Source organism: Myodes glareolus, chromosome 13, assembly GCF_982192425.1.
Source record: "Myodes glareolus chromosome 13, mMyoGla1.1, whole genome shotgun sequence".
Classification (NCBI taxonomy): Eukaryota; Metazoa; Chordata; class Mammalia; order Rodentia; family Cricetidae; genus Myodes; species Myodes glareolus.
In genome coordinates this window covers 67,930,229-67,936,609 of record NC_142038.1, presented here as the reverse complement: position 1 = coordinate 67,936,609, position 6,381 = coordinate 67,930,229, and positions in this window count along the sequence as shown.

The following is a 6,381-nucleotide window of genomic DNA, read 5'->3' as shown; positions in this document are numbered from 1 at the left end:
ACACACACACACACACACACACACACAAACACACACAAAGCAAAGAATCATAAATATCTTCATGCCCATGTTTCTGCAGGGAACACTGCATAAAATGTTGCTACTTGTATGTTCTACTAGGTACTAGCCAACAACTCCTGCCTCACTCGTGAGCTAGATACCTAGATTCCATAGGTATCTTGGACTCTAACCAAAATCCCACACAGGAATCCAGGTTCTGGTCCTCCTTTGTTTTCCATCTCCTGTAGTCAAAGCCTTGTACACAACATGGCTGTGTTAAAATCTACCATGTATTTGCTCCCACACCAAAGCCTTACAAGTACATATAAGTTTCAGCTCCTACTAAATGTCCACAAATTACAGAAAATCCCACTTACACATACAGATCAAATTATCCAGTCATCCTAGGTAGTTTCTCCCCTATATTCTCTTTCAATGTTTATACTCACATCTGAAGAATGGAAGCTAAGAACAGTCTATATAAAGAACTTTCAGATGAAAGCAGATTCTCTGAATGTGGCTGACTGAGAAGCCATTGATAAAGGCACTAGGACTTGTTTCTACTTCATGTACAGACTTTTTGGGACCCTAGTCTATTTGTATGCAAAGCTTCCTAAGCCTGGATATAGGGGGGAGAACCTTGGAGTTCTTAAGGAGGAAGGGGGAGGGTGAGGGTGGAGGGTGAGTGGAAAGTGGGAGGGGAATGGGTGGAGGGGAGGAAGTGTAAATTTTTGAATGAGGGTGAGGGTGGAGGGTGAGTGTAAAGTGGGAGGGGGATGGGTGGAGGGGAGGAAGTGTAAATTTTTGAATGGAAAATAAAAAAACTTTCAACATTTGTCTTTCTGGATGTGGACTCACTCACCCAATATAATCTATTTCTAATCCATGCAATTTCCTAGGCTCACTCACAATGAGGATTAATATGCTAACTTTGCAGTTGGTGACCAGTTGCAGGATTCACTTTTTTGTTGAATCCTGTGTGAAACCCAAGCCAACTGTGGGTGACTTCATCCATTCAAATTTGTCTGAAGTTCTTTAAGCAAACTGAGCAAGTGGTAAAGTGAAAGCAGTAGCCAGATGATTTTTGGTTTTCTGCCTCAGTTTCTGCCCAAACTTCCCCAAGTTACAGTCTTTGATCAGAACTTGTAAGCCAAATAAATTCTTTCTTTCCCACATTGTTTTTGTTTTGTCATGATGTCTATCAGCAATAGAAAACACTGGGTCTGTATCCCAAGTGTGTTCTGAATTTTCAGCTCTAACTGCTGCCTCCACCTCATGAATGCCGGAATAACACTAACTAGATGAATAGAACTCTGAAGATGCGATACATGCCTTGGAGAAAGCAAATCCTTGTCGGCACAAATAAAATTCAAGAATCAGGATATTATTAAGGAAGCTGATCAGAGAACGTATCTTCAAGAAGACAGATGTGAGAGATTTTGGATATGAAGTGTAGAAAACCAGGAATAAGGCACTTGATGAATACAGGCCTGGGGGAGGAATTTGACTCTTTCATATTCAAGAAGTTAGGGTTTCTCTAAGCCACAAGCATAGGTGTCAATCTCTACTGGGAGAGTGTAACCAGTCTCCTCCTGTAACAAGCTTGCATGTAAGTCATTCAGTGCCACATGGACTCTGCTAGACACATGGATGAATGAACAAAACTAAATGGACTCAGTAGCTTAGAAATAAATATATTTATATATGTGTACAAAACCATACATATTCCTGCATGAAATTCATGTAAGAATTCATATTTTGAGCAGGGATACATGGAGTAAACTGAGGCCTAGGGGTGGAAGGAAGTGGCAGGAGAGATTTAGATGCTGTCTCTATGTGTGTCCTTCTCAAAAACACGTGAAGTCTAACATCTTCAAAGAATTGGTTGCAGGTAGGACAGGAATAAAGGGGAAAAAGGAAAACTACATTCAGAAATTTGAGCATTCTTCTCCAAGTGATTGATAGTGTTTTCCCAAATTATAAGGAAATACATGAATGGAATACATTTTGGCACATGCTACAACTGAGATACAAAGATGTTTGGATTAAAATGACCCATCACAAAAGCAATGTAAGGAATGAGGAAAGTCAGTATGGAAAATAATGGTTTTGTTAGGTACACAAAGCAAGGTCCACATAGAAATGCACGACTAGGTATTACATTTTACTAGGTAGAGTCACTGCCCCAACAAATACCACACTTACACCCGAAAATTGTGTTAGGTCATGTTGGGTGTCCATAGGCTGTCAAGGAAAATCCATGAAACAAACAGACACACACACACACACACACATTAATATTTGCTGTATCATTTCCTGACTTCTTCCCATCCACAGGCAAAGCCTCAAATGAATATTCAGCTAGTTATAGCCTCATCTTCAGACAAATTCACCAACTAAAAGAGACAGAAGTAGATGTTAGGGTCTGCTGAGTTCCCAACCCTGCATCATCTAATAAAACATAGAAAACATGAGAGAGAAAGAGAGAGAGAGAGGGAGAAAGAGAGAGAGAGAGAGTACAATGTTAGTGTAGGGCACACTGGATAACACACCACATCTACCTAAACACACCTTTTGGATATCAGAACTGCTGGGTATATCAACACTCAATGACAGCTCCTACTAGGCTCGGTGAAGGCTCTGAAATGTAGACATTGCCCTGCATCTACGCCACATGGACTGCTAGGTGTCAGTCTCCATTGAAACCCCAAATACCTCACATACACACTCATTTTGATGTACATTGGACATCAAACCCGCACTGCCAACCTATTGCAACATGCCTTATCACATTTTGATTGATTCCAGGTCACCCATAAACTAATTACATACTTAGGAGTATTGTGTTTGGCCTGCCTCTCTATTTCTCCACTCTTCCACTCTTCCCTCTGACATACAGTGAAATTCATCAAACACTTTGTACATACCACCACCCCTGTGGTCATACATCCACTACTAGGTTATAGGGTCCTGATTGAACTCCTACATCATATTGACAGCTGCCAGTCCATGATGGGAAGTCTTTCCCAGTTAGACCTTGCATAGGGTCTATAATCAAGAGTGCTATACCCCGTTCCTCTGCAGAAGATACACCTACACTGCTAGGCATCAGGTTCTGCTGGACTCCTTCCTATGCTACAGCATGTTCAGGGTCTCACTATCTACTACTTGCAGCTGGGCCAGGTTGTACATTAACTACTTTCTAAACCACAGTGACATAAACAGTACAGTGCATCAGATTCACTTGAACACCAGCCTCCATCCTACATGACATGCCAGGTAAGACACCAAGCTTGGCACACACTTTACCCCCATATGCACTACCGTACAAACAAGCACTGCTCTTGTTAAGACTACTAGATACTGCTGTCACAGACATCAGTAAGTTTCTTGGTATAAGGCACATTTTACCACTTTGTGACAATTTCAGTCATGCATATTGCATGTATAGACAATAATAGGCACCAAGCCTTACACAAAATACCACCATTCAGCTGACAGCATATACTACTAGACAGGGGCAGGGGTGTTTGCATGGCTGAGGATGAGCAATGTTTGTGGCAGCAGTATTGATGTAGGAAGACAAATTTATTATATACAGCCTGTTTTCGAGTGGGTTAGGACTGTAGAGTTCTGAGGATATGATACACAGTAGTCCATGTAGGCCTTGGGCTGGTGTCTACAAGGTCTGAAGACAACAGCGTGTTTCAGGTTACAGTGGCAGGGGAAGGAGTGTCCAGCAGAGCATGACAATTAAAGGTTAATGGGTGCAGTTGACAGCTGGATTGTGAGGGATGACATCTAGACGGCCTATAGTGGGACAGTCCTGTTACTGAGGTGGTTCTCTGTGGGAGCAGCAGGGAGACACTCTGCAGTGTCTTGTGACCACAACAGTGTATGTTGCGTGTCAGCTGTTGAGCTGTCTAGATCAAGTAGGACCCAACTTCTAGCATCTATTTAGGACACCTGCCGTTGTTCAGGAGGGTCCGATCAAGAACGTAAGTGGAGCAGTGGTGGAGGTGATGCTCTAAGCAACAGTGTGTGTGTTCTAGTAGTGATTGCTCAGGGAGTGGGCTGAAAAGTTTTCACATAGCATGAAGATCATGATAACTTCAATGCATTATGGATTACAGGGTAGTTTGGTTTGCAACAGTGAACGCGGGGTGAATGGTTAGGAGTTCTTCAGAGACTGACATCAAGCGACACATCTAGGACTCAGGATACAGGGAAAGGAAATGTAGACAGGCTTGATGTATAGCAGTGTTTGTAGGATATATAGACCAACAGGGCCGGATACTTAAAACTTCATGTGTATTCCATTCTTCCTTGCAAAATCTCACATACAATTCCATCCTTGTCTCAGCTGTATGCATCTGCTAACTGCAATACCACAGGTACTAAGCTATAAATTCCTGCACCTCACCATGCTTTGCAACATGCTTCCCAGCATGCACTGCTCAGCGTGAGCCCCAGGGGATCATCCCCCACACCTGACACCAGTCTGCACATATCACTAGAAATCAGCCGGAGCTCGGTCTCTATTGTACTTAGGCTCTTTTGTGTCTACCTCCTCTTCTCTGTCTTTCGCTCTCTGTCTCTCTCTCTCTCTCCTTGTGTGTGTTTCTGTGTACAATTTGTATGGATATTCAGGATTGTGGACACAGCAGGCCCTTACATCTATTTGTGTTTGTGTGAATTTTCCTATACGGTAGGCTATATCTATCTGAATCATACATCTAATCATGTGCATGAAGCTTTGCCTATGGAGGTGAAAATGTCAGGAGCTGACATCATGTCTCTCCACCTCAGTGAACTTACACGTATAACTTCATGTATTAAGATTTTCCTGTGTTAGGTAAAAGAACATAGTACACGCAAAACACAGATAAACATGCACAAGACAATATGCTATATTCCTAACATTTTCACCTCCACAAAAAAATTCTCACACATACATACATGGACACAAATCATATTAAGCTAGTTATATCCTTCCCTACATCCAAATCCACAAACACACACACAAACAGATGTTAGGACCTGATGTTTTCAATTCTGAATACCCATCACAAACATAAACACATGTCAGAGAGAGGAGGGGGATCAGAGAGAGAAGAGTGTTGGGGGGATGGAGGAGAGAAGCAATTTACCTAAAAGCAAGAGAAAGAGAGCTTGGTGTCATGTCTACTAGGTATGCCCTCACCCATAGTCAAAGTCCCCAAGACACATGCCAGATCCAGATGAAAGGTTCTGCTATATTTTTCATTTTTTTACAACCAAAGTCATCCTACCAGGACTAAGTGTCATGCTCTGCAAGATCTGCCCACTGTTATGGCCACAAGTACCCAATGTATGATTTGGGACAAGGTACTGCTCAGAATCCTCATTTCTATAGCCACTGACACACATAGACACACTGATGGTGGTAGGTAAGGTGAGGTATTCCATACTCGACAGCTAAAGCAACTATCAACACAATGCATGCACCACAGACACACAGACACACACATAACCCCCCCCACACACACACACAGACATTTTCATGGACGATTGGATCCATATATGTCTCTCTTAGGGCCTTCATTCTTGTCCAGGTTCTCTGAGATCACAAGAGAAAAGCAAATCAAATCAACTCTGAGATTCCATCTTACACCTGTAAGAATGGCCAGGATCAAAAACACTGATGACAACTTATGCTGGAGAGGTTGTGGGGTAAAGGGAACACTTCTGCATTGCTGGTGGGGGATGCAAGCTGGTACAGCCCCTTTGGATATCACTATGGCAATTTCTCAGAAAATGAGAAAACAACCTTCCTCAAGACCCTGCAATACTGAAATACCACTTTTGGGTATATACCCAAAGGATGTTCAATCGTACCACGAGGGCATGTGCTCAACTATGTTCATAGCAGCATTTTTGTCATAGCCAGAACCTGGAAACAGCCTAAATGCCTATGCACTGATGAATGGATGAGGAAAATGTGGTACATTTACACAATAGAGTACTAAATAGCAGAGAAAAAAATTGACATATTGAAATTTGCAGGGAAATGGATGCTAGAAAACATCATATTGAGTGAGGTAACCCAGACCCAGAAAGACAATTATGACATGTACTCATTCATAAGTGGTTTTTAAGCATTAAGCTAAGAAAACCAGTCTACAAATAATAGTCCCAGAGAACCTGGACAACTATGTGCATTTTAAACTGCATCCTCTTCATATGTTTTATTTTTCAAATTTTTTATTGAAGTGGTGTTGGACCCCTCACTTTCCTGTGGATACCCACACCCGATCCAGGCGCGCGCCTTCCCGAACTCGGGCCCACGAGAATGGACGACTGTCCTGAGGGTTTAAAGAGACACACACAAAAAGACCTTGC